General features: G+C 39.9%; 1 pseudogene; it reads right to left on the reverse strand.

Annotated features, from left to right (window-relative positions):
- Positions 1 to 11,920: 11,920 nt before the first annotated feature.
- LOC140628489 (centromere protein N-like) lies at positions 11,921 to 14,540 on the reverse strand (annotated as a pseudogene).
- Between the last annotated feature and the right edge of the window lie 2,304 nt (positions 14,541 to 16,844).

Genomic DNA, 16,844 nt, shown 5'->3' on the forward strand with positions numbered 1-16,844 from the left:
AGTTTCAGAAATAGTTTTCAATAATTCATCAGTTGCATGTAACATTCAGTGCTCATCACATCATGTGCCCTCCTTAATGCCCATCACTTATTTACCCCAACCCCCCACCTCCCCTCCAGCAACCCTCAGTTTGTTTCCTATAAAGAGACTTATGATATGCTTCCCTGTTTTTATTTTATTTTCCTTTCCCTTCTCCTATGTTCATCTGTTTTGTTTCTTAAGTTCCAAATATGAGTGAAACACAGTATTTTTCCCTGACTCATTTCACTTAGTATTATACCCTTTAATTCCATCCACATCCTAGCAAATGACAAGATTTCTTTTTTTTTTTTTTTGATAACTGTTGGCTATTGTGGACATTGCTGCTATAAGTATTAAATACCTAGTGCAAATGCTGGGTCATTGGTTAGTTCTATTTTTAACTTTGAGGAAATTCATTCTGTGTTTCAGAGTGGTTGCACCAGTTTGCATTCCCACCGATAGTGTAAGAGTGATAAATCCCCTTTCTTGGAGTCCTCACCAATAGCTGTTGTTTCCTGAGTTGGTTTTCTTTTTTTAAGATTATATTTTTTCATGAAAGACCCAAAGGCAGAGACAAATCAGAGGGAGAAGCAGGCTCCCTCCAGAGAGAGCCTGATGCAGGACTTGATCCTGGGATCCCGCCCTGAATCAGAGGCAGATGCTCAACCACTGAGCCACCCAGGCGTTCTTGTTTCTTGAGTTTTTAAATTTAGCCTTGCTGACCAGTGTGAGGTGGTATCTTGTGATTTTTTATTTGTATCTCCCCGATGAGGAGTGATGTTGAACATTTTTTTATGTGTCTGTTGGCCAATTCTATGTCTTTGGAGACATGAAATTCTGCCCATTTCTTGACTGGATTTTTTTTTGGGGGGGGTGTTGAATTCTTTATAGATTTTGGATACTAGCCCTTTATCTGATAAGACATTTCCAAATATCTTCTCCCATTCTGTAGATTGCCTTTAGTGATAAAGGTAATTTTTAAGGTTTTTTTTATTGCCATCATTTCCTGGGTTTGCCACAGTCTTTCTCCTGGTATCAGCATTCATAATGGTTATGTGCCATTTAGCCACTCTGATTTCTTTTTTTTTTTTTTTTTCTGATTTCTTTTCCATGTGTTCTCTGGATCAAAATCATAACTTCTCTAGAGTGCTAGAGTGATGGAAGTTTTCATCACTTGAACGCATAAGGAAAGATCAAAGGAATAGGAGAATATAGAGTAGGGTAGCAAGTTGGATTTGAACAGACTTGGAAATAGCTAACTACTTAATTAGAACCTATCATTTCTATGGGGGAACTTAGTGGTGAGGATGCAGAATTCGCAGGTAGAATGAGAAAACTTCCTCTGGAAGAAAAATAGATGGAAGAGGAAGTTAAAGGTAGGATGGATTTTGAGGATTTTGAGACTTTTACAATCTATGAGAAGCAATTAGATCTGTCTTCCCAAACCTAGAATACATCTGTTTCTTTTTCCGAATTTTAAAATTTTATTAATTTTTAAAAAAGATTTTATTTATTTATTAATGAGAGACACACACAGAGAGGCAGAGACAGACATAGAGAGAAGCAGGCTCCATGCAGGGAGCCCGACGTGGGACCTGATCCCGGAACTCCAGGATCATGCCCTGGGCCGAAGGCAGACGCTCAACCACTGAGCCATCCAGGCGTCCCCCCACTTTTCAGAATTTTTTAAAACAGTCAATGATTCTGAAAATATCTCTGGAATGCCATCTACGTTTTGAGAAAAGAGGAAGAGTTGTGGATTCCATCTATGATGAACTGTTGTGCCTTCCCATTCACATGGTACACTGGGCAGTTAAGAAACTGCTTTTATGACTCTGCAGATAGTTTCATCTGTGTAATGTGGTGGTTTTATTCCTTCACTCCAATTGAATTCCATTGTATTTTGTGCAGGATGGTGTTAGCCATGTAATTCTCAGAGTAACTGGAATTGTGTATATAAATGCACATAATAAAGATGAGGCACCTGAAGTATAGAGAACATGATTTGCTTAATGTCACGATACAAACATAGCTGAGGTGAACTCAGGTCTAAGATCACTTGATATCTAGATTAAGGATTTTCTCACTACATATTCCATATAGCCTCTTTTATGAGAAGGGAAACATTTTTATAAGAAGAGTTTGGGTTATGAATAGCTTATAGTTGGGACTAGCTCTCCCTAATTATTAATGAACTAACCCTTACAGAGTACTTCATGTCATTATGTTTATGGAGACTTACAGACTACCCAAAGTCAGGATTATAGTAATTGTACAGCATTCTTGGAATCATTGCCTGAATTTATATTTTGCTGTTGCACATTTATCTGATTAGGCTGATTAACCAGATACCAGTGCCATTTAGTTGCCTTTATAACCCTTGCCTGTATTCTGATCCTTTCTCACCTTAGTGTTTACAGTTTTACCTTGCCAAATTCTACCTGTCCATTTCCTAATATCCCTGGAATACCACAATCTCACTTTTATAGAGCTAGCCTTGCAAATAGGTAGAGCTATATAGTGCCTATGTGGTGTGACTTCCAAGGTACAAGAAGGCCTTATTCTCATTTTTTTTTATTTTATTTTATTTTATTTTATTTTTTTTTATTGGTGTTCAATTTACTAACATACAGAATAATACCCAGTGCCCGTCACCCATTCACTCCCACCCCCCGCCCTCCTCCCCTTCTACCACCCCTAGTTCGTTTCCCAGAGTTAGCAGTCTTTACGTTCTGTCTCCCTTTCTGATATTTCCCACACATTTCTTCTCCCTTCCCTTATTTTCCCTTTCACTATTATTTATATTCCCCAAATGAATGAGAACATATAATGTTTGTCCTTCTCCGACTGACTTACTTCACTCAGCATAATACCCTCCAGTTCCATCCACGTTGAAGCAAATGGTGGGTATTTGTCATTTCTAATAGCTGAGTAATATTCCATTGTATACATAAACCACATCTTCTTTATCCATTCATCTTTCGTTGGACACCGAGGCTCCTTCCACAGTTTGGCTATAGTGGCCATTGCTGCTAGAAACATCGGGGTGCAGGTGTCCCGGCGTTTCATTGCATTTGTATCTTTGGGGTAAATCCCCAACAGTGCAATTGCTGGGTCGTAGGGCAGGTATATTTTTAACTGTTTGAGGAACCTCCACACAGTTTTCCAGAGTGGCTGCACCAGTTCACATTCCCACCAACAGTGGAAGAGGGTTCCCTTTTCTCCGCATCCTCTCCAACATTTGTGGTTTCCTGCCTTGTTAATTTTCCCCATTCTCACTGGTGTGAGGTGGTATCTCATTGTAGTTTTGATTTGTATTTCCCTGATGGCAAGTGATGCAGAGCATTTTCTCATATGCATGTTGGCCATGTCTATGTCTTCCTCTGTGAGATTTCTGTTCATGTCTTTTGCCCATTTCATGATTGGATTGTTTGTTTCTTTGGTGTTGAGTTTAATAAGTTCTTTATAGATCTTGGAAACTAGCCCTTTATCTGATATGTCATTTGCAAATATCTTCTCCCATTCTGTAGGTTGTCTTTGAGTTTTGTTGACTGTATCCTTTGCTGTGCAAAAGCTTCTTATCTTGATGAAGTCCCAATAGTTCATTTTTGCTTTTGTTTCTTTTGCCTTCGTGGATGTATCTTGCAAGAAGTTACTATGGCCGAGTTCAAAAAGGGTGTTGCCTGTGTTCTTCTCTAGGATTTTGATGGAATCTTGTCTCACATTTAGATCTTTCATCCATTTTGAGTTTATCTTTGTGTATGGTGAAAGAGAGTGGTCTAGTTTCATTCTTCTGCATGTGGATGTCCAATTTTCCCAGCACCATTTATTGAAGAGACTGTCTTTCTTCCAATGGATAGTCTTTCCTCCTTTATCGAATATTAGTTGCCCATAAAGTTCAGGGTCCACTTCTGGATTCTCTATTCTGTTCCACTGATCTATGTGTCTGTTTTTGTGCCAGTACCACACTGTCTTGATGACCACAGCTTTGTAGTACAACCTGAAATCTGGCATTGTGATGCCCCCAGATATGGTTTTCTTTTTTAAAATTCCCCTGGCTATTCGGGGTCTTTTCTGATTCCACACAAATCTTAAAATAATTTGTTCTAACTCTCTGAAGAAAGTCCATGGTATTTTGATAGGGATTGCATTAAACGTGTATATTGCCCTGGGTAACATTGACATTTTCACAATATTAATTCTGCCAATCCATGAGCATGGAATATTTTTCCATCTCTTTGTGTCTTCCTCAATTTCTTTCAGAAGTGTTCTATAGTTTTGAGGGTATAGATCCTTTACATCTTTGGTGAGGTTTATTCCTAGGTATCTTATGCTTTTGGGTGCAATTGTGAATGGGATTGACTCCTTAATTTCTCTTTCTTCAGTCTCATTGTTAGTGTATAGAAATGCCACTGACTTCTGGGCATTGATTTTGTATCCTGCCACGCTACCGAATTGCTGTATGAGTTCTAGCAATCTTGGGGTGGAGACTTTTGGGTTTTCTATGTAGAGTATCATGTCATCGGCGAAGAGAGAGAGTTTGACTTCTTCTTTGCCAATTTGAATGCCTTTAATGTCTTTTTGTTGTCTGATTGCTGAGGCTAGGACTTCCAGTACTATGTTGAATAGCAGTGGTGAGAGTGGACATCCCTGTCTTGTTCCTGATCTTAGGGGAAAGGCTCCCAGTGCTTCCCCATTGAGAATGATATTTGCTGTGGGCTTTTCATAGATGGCTTTTAAGATGTCGAGGAATGTTCCCTCTATCCCTACACTCTGAAGAGTTTTAATCAGGAATGGATGCTGTATTTTGTCAAATGCTTTCTCTGCATCCAATGAGAGGATCATATGGTTCTTGGTTTTTCTCTTGCTGATATGATGAATCACATTGATTGTTTTACGGGTGTTGAACCAGCCTTGTGTCCCAGGGATAAATCCTACTTGGTCATGGTGAATAATTTTCTTAATGTACTGTTGGATCCTATTGGCCAGTATCTTGTTGAGAATTTTTGCATCCATGTTCATCAGGGATATTGGTCTGTAATTCTCCTTTTTGGCGGGGTCTTTGTCTGGCTTTGGAATTAAGGTGATGCTGGCTTCATAGAACGAATTTGGAAGTACTCCATCTCTTTCTATCTTTCCAAACAGCTTTAGGAGAATAGGTATGATTTCTTCTTTAAACGTTTGATAAAATTCTCCTGGGAAGCCATCTGGCCCTGGACTCTTGTGTCTTGGGAGGTTTTTGATGACTGCTTCAATTTCCTCCCTGGTTATTGGCCTGTTTAGGTTTTCTATTTCTTCCTGTTCCAGTTTTGGTAGTTTGTGGCTTTCCAGGAATGCATCCATTTCTTCTAGATTGCCTAATTTATTGGCGTATAGCTGTTCATAATATGTTTTTAAAATCGTTTGTATTTCCTTGGTGTTGGTAGTGATCTCTCCTTTCTCATTCATGATTTTATTAATTTGAGTCTTCTCTCTCTTCTTTTTAATAAGGCTGGCTAATGGTTTATCTATCTTATTAATTCTTTCAAAGAACCAACTCCTGGTTCTGTTGATCTGTTCCACAGTTCTTCTGGTCTCGATTTCGTTGAGTTCTGCTCGAATCTTTATTAACTCCCTTCTTCTCTTGGGTGTAGGATCTATTTGCTGTTTTTTCTCTAGCTCCTTTATGTGTAAGGTTAGCTTTTGTATTTGAGTTCTTTCCAGTTTTTGAATGGATGCTTGTATTGCGATGTATTTCCCCCTTAGGACTGCTTTTGCTGCATCCCAAAGATTTTGAACGGTTGTATCTTCATTCTCATTAGTTTCCATGAATCTTTTTAATTCTTCCTTAATTTCCTGGTTGACCCTTTTATCTTTTAGCAGGATGGTCCTTAACCTCCACGTGTTTGAGGTCCTTCCAAACTTCTTGTTGTGATTTAGTTCTAATTTCAAGGCATTATGGTCCGAGAATATGCAGGGGACAATCCCAATCTTTTGGTATCGGTTCAGACCCGATTTGTGACCCAATATGTGGTCTATTCTGGAGAAAGTTCCATGTGCGCTTGAGAAGAATGTGTATTCAGTTGAGTTTGGATGTAAAGTTCTGTAGATATCTGTGAAATCCATCTGGTCCAGTGTATCATTTAAAGCTCTCGTTTCTTTGGAGATGTTTTGCTTAGAAGACCTATCGAGTATAGAAAGAGCTAGATTGAAGTCACCAAGTATAAGTGTATTATTATCTAAGTATTTCTTCACTTTGGTTAATAATTGATTTATATATTTGGCAGCTCCCACATTCGGAGCATATATATTGAGGATTGTTAAGTCCTCTTGTTGAATAGATCCTTTAAGTATGATATAGTGTCCCTCTTCATCTCTCACTACAGTCTTCAGGGTAAATTTTAGTTTATCTGATATAAGGATGGCTACCCCTGCTTTCTTTTGAGGACCATTCGAATGGTAAATGGTTCTCCAACCTTTTATTTTCAGGCTGTAGGTGTCCTTCTGTCTAAAATGAGTCTCTTGTAGACAGCAAATAGATGGGTCCTGCTTTTTTATCCAGTCTGAAACCCTGCGCCTTTTGATGGGGTCATTAAGCCCGTTCACATTCAGAGTTACTATTGAGAGATACGAGTTTAGTGTCATCATGATATCTATTCAGTCTTTGTTTTTGTGGACTGTTCCACTGAACTTCTTCTTAAAGGGGAATTTTAAGAGGCCCCCTTAAAATTTCTTGCAGAGCTGGTTTGGAGGTCACATATTCTTTTAGTTGCTGCCTGTCTCGGAAGCTCTTTATCTCTCCTTCCATTTTGAATGAGAGCCTTGCTGGATAAAGTATTCTTGGTTGCATGTTCTTCTCATTTAGGACCCTGAATATATCCTGCCAGCCCTTTCTGGCGTGCCAGGTCTCTGTGGAGAGGTCTGCTGTTACCCTAATATTCCTCCCCATAAAAGTCAGGGATTTCTTGTCTCTTGCTGCTTTAAGGATCTTCTCCTTATCTTTGGAATTTGCAAGCTTCACAATTAAATGTCGAGGTGTTGAACGGTTTTTATTGATTTTAGGGGGGGATCTCTCTATTTCCTGGATCTGAATGCCTGTTTCCCTTCCCAGATTAGGAAAGTTTTCAGCTAGAATTTGTTCAAATACATATTCTGGCCCTCTGTCCCTTTCGGCGCCCTCGGGAACCCCAATTAAACGTAGGTTTTTCTTCCTCAGGCTGTCGTTTATTTCCCTTAATCTATCTTCATGGTCTTTTAATTGTTTGTCTCTTTTTTCCTCAGTTTCCCTCTTTGCTATCAACTTGTCTTCTAGGTCACTCACTCGTTCTTCCACCTCGTTAACCCTCGTCGTTAGGACTTCTAGTTTGGATTGCATCTCATTCAATTGATTTTTAATTTCTGCCTGATTAGCTCTAAATTCTGCAGTCATGAAGTCTCTTGAGTCCTTTATACTTTTTTCTAGAGCCACCAGTAGCTGTATAATAGTGCTTCTGAATTGGCTTTCTGACATTGAATTGTAATCCAGATTTTGTAACTCTGTGGGAGAGGGGACTGTTTCTGATTCTTTCTTTTGAGGTGAGGTTTTCCTTCTAGTCATTTTGCTCAGTGCAGAGTGGCCAAAAGCAAGTTGTATTGGGAAAAAGAGAAAAAGAGAGGAGAGAAAGAAGGAAAGAAAAGAGAAAGAGAGAAAAAAAAAGGGAAGAAAAAGAAAAAAAAACGAAAAAAAAAAAAAGAAGAAAAAGAGAAAGAAAAAGAAAGGAGAAAAAAAGGGGGTGGGGGAAGGAAACAAATCAAAAAGCAAAACAAAACAAAAACAAAAACAAAAACAAACAAACAAAAAAAGAACCACCGGGGAGTATCTTCTGATTCTGTGTACTTTAAGTCCCTTGGCTTCTCCTGGAAGTTGTCCGTCTAGCTGGTGTTCTGGGGGAGGGGCCTGTTGTGCTGATTTTCAGGTGTTAGCACTTGGGGGAGCTGCTGTGCCCCTGCCTGGTGCAGGGCTCGGTGGGGGTTGTTTACCCCGTGAGGCCGCAGGAGGAACAGCCCCAGTGGCGGGGCCAGCTCTGGAAATCTGGATTCAGCTCCGGCAGGAACTCCGTCTGCAGGGCCTGGAGGCTCCGGGGCGGGGCCGCTGATGTGCTCAGCTGGGGCAGGAGCGTCCTTGCTGTCCTGGGCCCTCCCGGCCTCTGCCTGTCCCGGGGGAGGCGGGATCCTGGGCTGTGTCCCGGCGCCCTGTGCTCCGGAGCCTGCGCTGTTGGATTCGCGCTCTCGGGCCGCAGCCCCCTCCGCGGAGCCGCCGCCCGAGCCCCTCCGAGCTGCTCCTGGAACTGCGCAGGCCCCTCCGCACGGAGCCTCTTCCTCTGCCCGAGCCCCTCCGAGCTGCTCCCGGGGCCGCGCAGCCCCCTCCGCGGAGCCGCCGCCCGAGCCCCTTCAGCTGCTCCGGGTCCCGCCGGGTTCCGCCGTGCGCGCTGCAGCCCTTAGGGAGCTCGGCGCACTCTCCTGGGTGCGCAGTTGCTGTTACTGTCCCCGGGAGCCCGAGGGCATCCCCGCCCTCCTGGGTCCTGCTCCACCTCCCCGCGAGCCCCTTTCCGCCCGGGAAGGTCGGTGCAGCTCCTGCTCCTCCGGGACGGGGCTCTCCTGTCCTGGGGACACTCGCCCCGGCCTCAGCCCGGCTCCTCGCGGGGCCCCTCCCCCTTGGAGGCCTTTGTTTCTTTACTTCTTTTTCCCCGTCTTCCTACCTTGATAGAAGCGCGAACTCTTCTCACTGTAGCATTCCAGCTGGTCTTTCTTTAAATCTCAGGCCGAATTCATAGATTTTCAGGATAATTTGAAGGTTTTCTAGGTAGTTTGGTGGAGACAGGTGATTTGGAGACCCTACTCTTCCGCCATCTTGCTCCTCCCCCGCGAAGGCCTTATTCTCAAGTCTATATTTCTTCTTCTTGGTAGCTGATGTCTGAAATCCTGTTATTTAGAGTTGAGTCTTTGATTCTTTAATATGTAACAAAACATAGACTATGTTCATTTCACTTTTGTACCTGCACAGAATCTAACAACCATGCCTGGCCCATAGGTAATGCTCAATGAATATTTGTTGAATTTGACCTTAACTTCAGAACATTCTTGGAGAGAAAGCATGACTTTCATTTCACACATAAGGCAAAATCATCAAATACAGTTTCTTTCTCCCAACCCATGGCAGATAGTATTAAACAATTTTGGCACTTCTTCTTGCTAAGCTTAGTCCCTAGAGACTGGTGGTTGCCCCCCCCCCCCCGCCCCCACATACAGTCTTCCCTTCTTGCTTGACATTTGGCTGCCCAGCTAGACTACAATTCCCAACCTCCTTTGCACTTACATGATCTACAGATTATTGTTATAACCACTGAAGTGAGTGGAAGTGATGTGTGCCATATTTGGGCCTGGCTCTTAAGATTTAGTGTATTATTGCCTCTCCATTCTCTCATCTCTTCCCACTCCCTGCAACTTAGACATAATAGATATCTACCTTCAACCATACAAATGGCAGTCATTCCCTATGAGTTGGAAGTACAATTACTTGTAAGAAAGCAAGTCCCTGAATGACTAAGAAATAGAGTTATCCCTCTGACCTGAATTTTCTACATTGGGAGTGTCATGTAAGAAAGAGAATGTGTTTAAGCCATTGAATTATTGATATTCATCCTTACTTTAGTGCATTCTTCCCATAACTCAAAACAACTAGATGCAACCCCACAATCCTTTACAAAGCATTTCAGGTAACTACTATCAATAATTTAGAGTTGGCATACAAGATAAAATCTATTTAACATCCTAGCACTAAGGATAAATTTTTAAGAGCAAATCATATTTGTAAAGAGAATGGTGAAGAAGCTGGAGAAGGCATTTAGTCTCTGAGGACAGGAAAAGGTATTAAGAGAAATAGGGACAATACAGACAAATCTTACTTCTTTAATCTTCTTTTAGGCTTTTCTGTGGTTCATAATATAAGTCAGAAAGATGAGAAATGAGGCCTTTAGTTGGAGACGAGTGGCCAGAAGGAAAAGAGAATGTCTTACCTTAAATAGATCCCTTTGATGGCAATGCTAAGGAGAAAACAGCAAATGAAAAAAAAAAAAAAACAAAAAACAAACAAACCTCAAACTAAAAAAGTATCATATAGCCCAACTCAGAAAGAAAGAATAGATATGTCTTACAAGAAAGTCCAAGTGAGTTCTAATATTTTGCCTTATTAGTTTTTAGACAGGTTTAGAAAATGATAATTGGCATTAGTTCATCCAGTCCAGTATTAGATCTACATAACCTGTGGAAACAAGATAATGGGCTTAAAATGAGTGGATTATACTGTTTATTTTTAGTTCCTTTGTGTTTGATTTTCACAAAGAGACTAGATATTATCCAGGGTGATGATATTATCCAGGGTGACAACAATTTGGGGATCACCTTGTTCTGCGGTAGAGTTTAGCTAGAAAATAGTTGAAGCCACATCATTGTTTGTGTACCCTGTATCTATGAAAATGGAAAGTAGGAAGTAGTAAACATTCTCAGCGCCAGGGGATCCATTGTGAAATGTGGATAAAAATGAATGTAAGTTTTCTACTTTATGTCCACAGATCATTTCACTATTGGCAGTGATATTTAATACTAAAAGCAGGGATCCCTGGGTGGCGCAGTGGTTTAGCGCCTGCCTTTGGCTCGGGGCGTGATCCTGGAGACCCGGGATCGAGTCCCACGTCAGGCTCCCGGTGCATGGAGCCAGCTTCTCCCTCTGCCTGTGTCCCTGCCTCTCTCTCTCTCTCTCTCTCTCTCTCTCTGTGACTATCATAAAAAAATAAAAATAAAAAAAATGATTTAAAATACTAAAGGCAGTAATCACAGGCAGATAATCTTGGGAAATAAAAGTCAACATAGGGATGTGTTATAATTTAAACAGTTTTAACACCTACTATTTTGAATTGCTGGCAGTCAGTCCTTAATGTAGATATAAGCCACTGATTTAAAGCAGTGGTTGGTTATCACAACCAGATTCATAATTTATGTGATGTCTTCATACATCAAATGGGTGGTAGTGTCACCATATCTAAGGTTGGCTATTTCTTCTGTGACTCCATTTACTTTTTCCTTTTTTCTTTCAAAAATTTTTTTACCAGTTTCTAAGGATCTTTTTTTTTTACGATTCTATTTATTTATTCATGAGAGAGAGAGAGAGAGAGAGAGGCAGAGACACAGACAGAGGGAGAAGCAGGATACATGCAGGAAGCCCAATGTAGGACTCGATCCCAGGACCTCAGGATCTCGCTCGGGGCCAAAGGCAGGTGCTAAACCGCCGAGCCACCCAGGGATCCCCTCTAAGGATCTTTATTCACAAGTCAGTATAGTATTGATGAGTTTGAATGTCATATGTATGGTAATACAGATTATGAAAAGTATCATTCACAATAAAACTATTATTTTATATAACTGAATCATCTGATATGCTACCTCCAGCAGTAACTTAGTGGACACAACTGTACCCTCTGATTGAACCAGTTTTATGATTTTTTTCCTAGAAAGTTTTGAGTTGAATATAGTTTCTTGCTGCTTCTTTCCATGATTCAAGGCTTAAGATAAAATCCTTAGAAACAAACAATTATAATGTGATGTCTTTCAGGATCAAGGAGAGATAGGAGTGAGAAAAAGGTCATCTTGTCATTTTTTAAAGGTCCACAATTGCTATGCTTTGTGGGGTATGGGGGAGAGGACTTCACAGTAGAGGAGGAAAGAATCAGTTCCAACAATCATGAACATTTCTAAACTGTCAATATCAAGAGTTAATTTCTAAAACACAAATTTATAAATAGAAGCCATCTAGTTAGCTGTTAACTGAAATGCATATGCAGTATAGTTAGGGAAATACTGTGCTTGCAAAACCACATACCTTTTATTAGAGATATCTAATTTTAAAATAATACATTTCCTTATTGGATATGCAAGTGAGCAACAGAGGAAGTGGTGCATTTGCAATACCAGCTGGTGCTAAGGATTTCAACTTCCAGAAGATGCAAGCTAGAGAACATTTTTAGGCCCCAGGGGGGTTCTTTTCTCTCAAACAAGATGTCTCCATTTAAGTCACTTGAATTTTGTTTCAATCTTCTATTATGAAAAGTCTAGTATTGGTTGAGGATAGTCTCCAAATGTTTCTTGAGTCACTCTCTGGACTCTGTTTTTCTATTCTGTTTTCATGAATGATCATTGAATCCATGTATATATCCAGCTCAAGGGTTCGTTCTTGTAGAAGTCTAGTAGAGCTGTGAATTTCAATGGTCTGATTATACTTTTTAAAAAAAACAATAGACTTAAGAGAGTCCAGATGCTGGCTATTTAAGTCGATATTCACAATCTTATGGTGATTGTTAGCAACTATCAGTGCCTGACCCAGAAGGGATATATTGCTCTCAGCTCGCAGGAAGTGATGGCATAGGGAATCTGGGAATAATACACCATAGAAGCAGGTTTGTGCTGGTTTGGCTTTCTATACTGTACCCCAGGTAATTTGAACCTTTACTGCATTCTCCTCAGTGTCTCTGAAGCTATCACATTTTTTGATGCTCTCTGAAGAATTTTCTTTTTTAAAAAAGATTTTATTTATTTGACAAAAAGAGCACAAGCAGAGGGAGTGGCAGACAGAGGGAGAGGGAGCCACAGGCCTCCTGCTGAGCAGAGAGCCAGACTTGGGGCTCGATCCCAAGACCCTGGGATCATGACTTGAGCTGAAGGCAGATGCTTAACACCCAGGTTCCCATCTCTGAAGAATTTTCTTAAATGAATGTGAATTGTTCCATATCAAAAAGGTCAGTGTCTTCATCTGGTCATTTATTCATCTGAAAAATATCCCAAACTTTCTGGTGCCAATGAAATTAAGTATAAATGATGTCTAAAAGGTCTGCATCATTGAGACTTGCACACTTCTCCCAAAGCAGAACCAAGTCCTGAATGAGAGATTCCTTTCTCTGCTGGAAGTTTATGGCTTGCAGTTGATTTTCAGAGAAAAAAAAATCTCAGGCTTTGAGGATTGTCATTTCAGTAATTGGGATTTTCTTATTTCTTATTTATTTATTTATTTATTTGATTTCAAGTTGTTTAATTCTAGTTAGTTAACATATATGGTAAAATTGGTTTCAGGTGTAGAGTTTAGTGATTCATCACTTAAATATGACATCCAGTGCTCATCACAAGTGCCCTCCTTAACACCTAGCGCCCATTTAGTCTACCTCTGGCTGCCTCCCTACATCAACCCTTAGTTTGGTCTCTATGGTTAAGACTTTCTTATGGTTTGTTTTTCTCTCTTTTTCCCTCCTTCCCCTATGTTCGTCTGTTTTGATTCTTAATTTCCACATATGAGTGAAATCATGTGGTCTTCTGGGAAGGAGCTGCTGCTCTGATTGTGGGCCAACTTGCCCTAGTAAAGATGCACCTGCAAGGTGCAGCGGGGCAGGCCTTGGTGGCTCCAGCTTCCACTGAGGGCAACTGTGTTGCTTACTGAAGTCTGTCAGTGTGTTAGGCATGGGGAAAATGGTGAAACCATTTTCAGGAAACCCTCACAGAAGAGTGAACAACCTCCCCTTCTTGTGTCCCTGCATCTCTGCCTCTCTCTCTATTCTAGCTTGACTGCCTGCCGGGGTGGCACAGTACTCCTGTGTTTTATCTCAGGCATGCAGCAGTTTCAAAACGTCAAGTTTTAGGGATCCTATGTGGCATGGACCTGTTCTGATCCCCTGGGGGGAGGTCTCCTCATGGTGTGACGGTGCTGCTTAGTTCCAGAAAAGCAGTCACACTACCATGCAGAGGCTTGGAGTTTATGATAAAGCACAGTAAAAAGCTGGGACCAAGGTTTGCTGCCCTCAGCAGATATCTCTGTTCCTATGCTAATGACCAGAGCAATAGGTTAGTGCCTGCCAGCTCTTTTGTCCCCTGAGAGGCCCTGCCACCTCTCTCAAGTGCACTCCAAGTAGGAGAACTTTCTCTCTCAGTGCAACCCAGGGGATCCTCAAGCCATCCACTCCCAGGCCTCTGCATATCTTCCCCATAGGAGCACTGCTATGCCAGTCAGTCTCCTCTTGGCAGTGGCATGGACTTCTACAACCTCAGACTTTGAGCTCTGCTGCTTGTAAAAACGTGATAATCAACTGCTCTAGTTTTTCCAGTTAATGGTTTTGGGGATGTGCTTCTCTTGTTCAATTCCCTGTGGGCTGCTTTCTCTCTGTTTCTCTCTAAGATCAAGGATCCTTCCCCTCTGCAGCATCTATGATTCCTTTCTCCACAGAATCACATCTCAGCACCTCCTGCCTTCCATAGTGTGGCTTCTTTTTTCTCGTTCTGCAATTTGTTCTCTCAGCATTTAGATCGATCTCTTGGGTGTTAAGAATGACTTGATATTTATCTAGCTGTGTTCAAGGGTTGAGACAAGCATAGAGTTCTACTGCTCTGCCATCTTAACTTCTTCCCCCAGTCATTGGGATTTTTAAGATGATTCTCTTGATAGACTTGGCAACAGTTTCATACATCTCTTTGGCAAGTCCGACTTTGCCAGCAATGTCTTTTCTCAGCAGCTGTTCTCTTTTCTTCCTTTTTTTTTTTTAAATGGAAATATAATCAACATACAGTATTATTAATTTTGGGTGTACGATATAATGATTCAATAACTCATCAAGGTAAGTGTACTCTTAGTCTCTTTGATATATTTCACCCATCCCCTCACTCACCTCCCCTCTGGCAACCATCAGTTTGTTCTCTGTAGTTTAGAGTATGTTGTGGGTTTTTTTTTTTCAGTCTGTCTTTATTTGTTTTTTAAGTTCCACTTAACGGATGAAATCATATGGTATTTTCCTTGCTTTCACTGTCTTATTTCACATTATGTTTATACATGAAGCTAGTATAACATGTTAATTATTATTGAATTAAAATATATATATTAAACTTTAAAAATCACTTTTAGTTTCTTTTTTGAACTTTCATCTTTACTGGCTAATTCATTTTCTCATTATACATTTTTGTTAAACGTCATATGGGTTTATCAGTAGGAAACAAAGAGGCAATATAAACAAATGCTTTGTTCCCTGCACATAAGCTGAGTATATGCTCAGTGACCAATCACCAAAAGACTGAAAAAAATGATGTAATTAGTCATTAACCATAATTTACATCTGTTAATTGCATAGTAATGATTTATGTACTCAAGAGCTAAAAGTGTGTACTTTATTCAATTACTGACGTTAGTGTACCATGGTAAATGAAACTTCAATTGTGTTGTTGGGCAACTGGTATTATTTAACTAAAGCATGGTAAGTGAAATCTATGCATTCCAGAACTGTGCAAAGTAAGGAATACCTGCATTTTTGCTATTTCCTTTGAATATTGATCATTTTAGTATATATGTGGACATATATGTGAAACTGTGTCTTTTTTAAACAGTCAATTATAAGCTGATATGCTTGTTTTTAAAAATAGACCTTTTGTAAGTATAATTACATCTAGATTTCAATAATGGCCCTATTTATATTATGGTAACTAACATAAACTAGAGATCTGTAGAGTGAAGTAAAAAAGGCTATCTTATCCTACTGTTTTAGGCATGCCACACCCAGTGTATACAAGGGAGAAGTCTGAGCTTTGTAGAACTAGAATCTCAGTTACACCAAAACAGTCACTGGTTTATAGCTCAGAGACCTACTATCAAGTTGTCCACACTGTTGAATGGGGGAGAGGATAGACTAGGTTCGTCAAGCCTTAGACTTGGCATTGCTTAGTACAATAAGCCTTTCAGGTGTATTCAGTAAACCTACAATTAAAACAGTTGGATCAACCCCTTCAAATTAGCAATCAAAGCCCAAGGGGCAGAAAGAGCCTGAATAGTGCATTTTGCAAATATTTATTGAACACTTACTAAATAATAGTAGGTGTTAAGCACTGGTGAATAAAATCTCAACAGACATTATCCCTGACTAAACTTAAAATCTATTGGAAGAGGCAGAAAATACCAAGAAAATATAAACATATAATTATACATTGTGATAAGAATATTAAAGGGAAAGGGAAATTGGATGCAGTATAAAACAAGGGAAAGGGACATATTTACTTTAGAAAGGGTGGCTAGAGAAGGAATCTGTGAAAAGATCACATTTAAAGCCAAACCTAAGGAGAAAGAAATCTGCCACAAAGGGAATGGGTTGTGCTTCCTATGCAATGTAGGCAAACTATTGTGGCTAGATAGAGATCAACAAACTATGGCTCATTGGCTGAATCTGACTTGCTGCATCTTTTTTTGTTTGGCTGGCATCCATAGAAGGTTTATATATTTTTTTGTTCATTAGAAGGAAAAAAATCCTAAAGAAAAAAAAATTCATGTTATATGTAAGTTTTATGAAATTCAAGTATCCAAACAAATTTTGGAATACAGCCAAGCTATTTTATTTATTCTCAATACTGCTTGATGTTGTAACAGCATAGGTGAATAGTTGTAACAAAAATCATATGACCAAAAAGTTTAAAATAATTGCTATCTGGTGTTTTGCAAGAAATGATTGCCAATTGTTGGACTAGAAATTAAGAGTAATGTCATGTGAAAAAGTTGAAAGGGTACGACAGAATAAGATCATGAAAGACACTAGAGAAAGAGAGCCAAAGAGAATTAGTTTGTATTTTATTATTTAAAATTTTTTGATGTACAGTGGGAAACCACTGAATCTTAGGAAGCAAAGGAATGTCCTGATCCAATTTATATTTTAGGAAGATCATTCTGACATTTGATTTTAAATCATAATGTAGAAGTAGTAAAAGACCATTATTCCCACTATAACTAGAAAAAAAAA

This window comes from Canis lupus, chromosome X, assembly GCF_048164855.1.
Source record: "Canis lupus baileyi chromosome X, mCanLup2.hap1, whole genome shotgun sequence".
Lineage (NCBI taxonomy): Eukaryota > Metazoa > Chordata > Mammalia > Carnivora > Canidae > Canis > Canis lupus.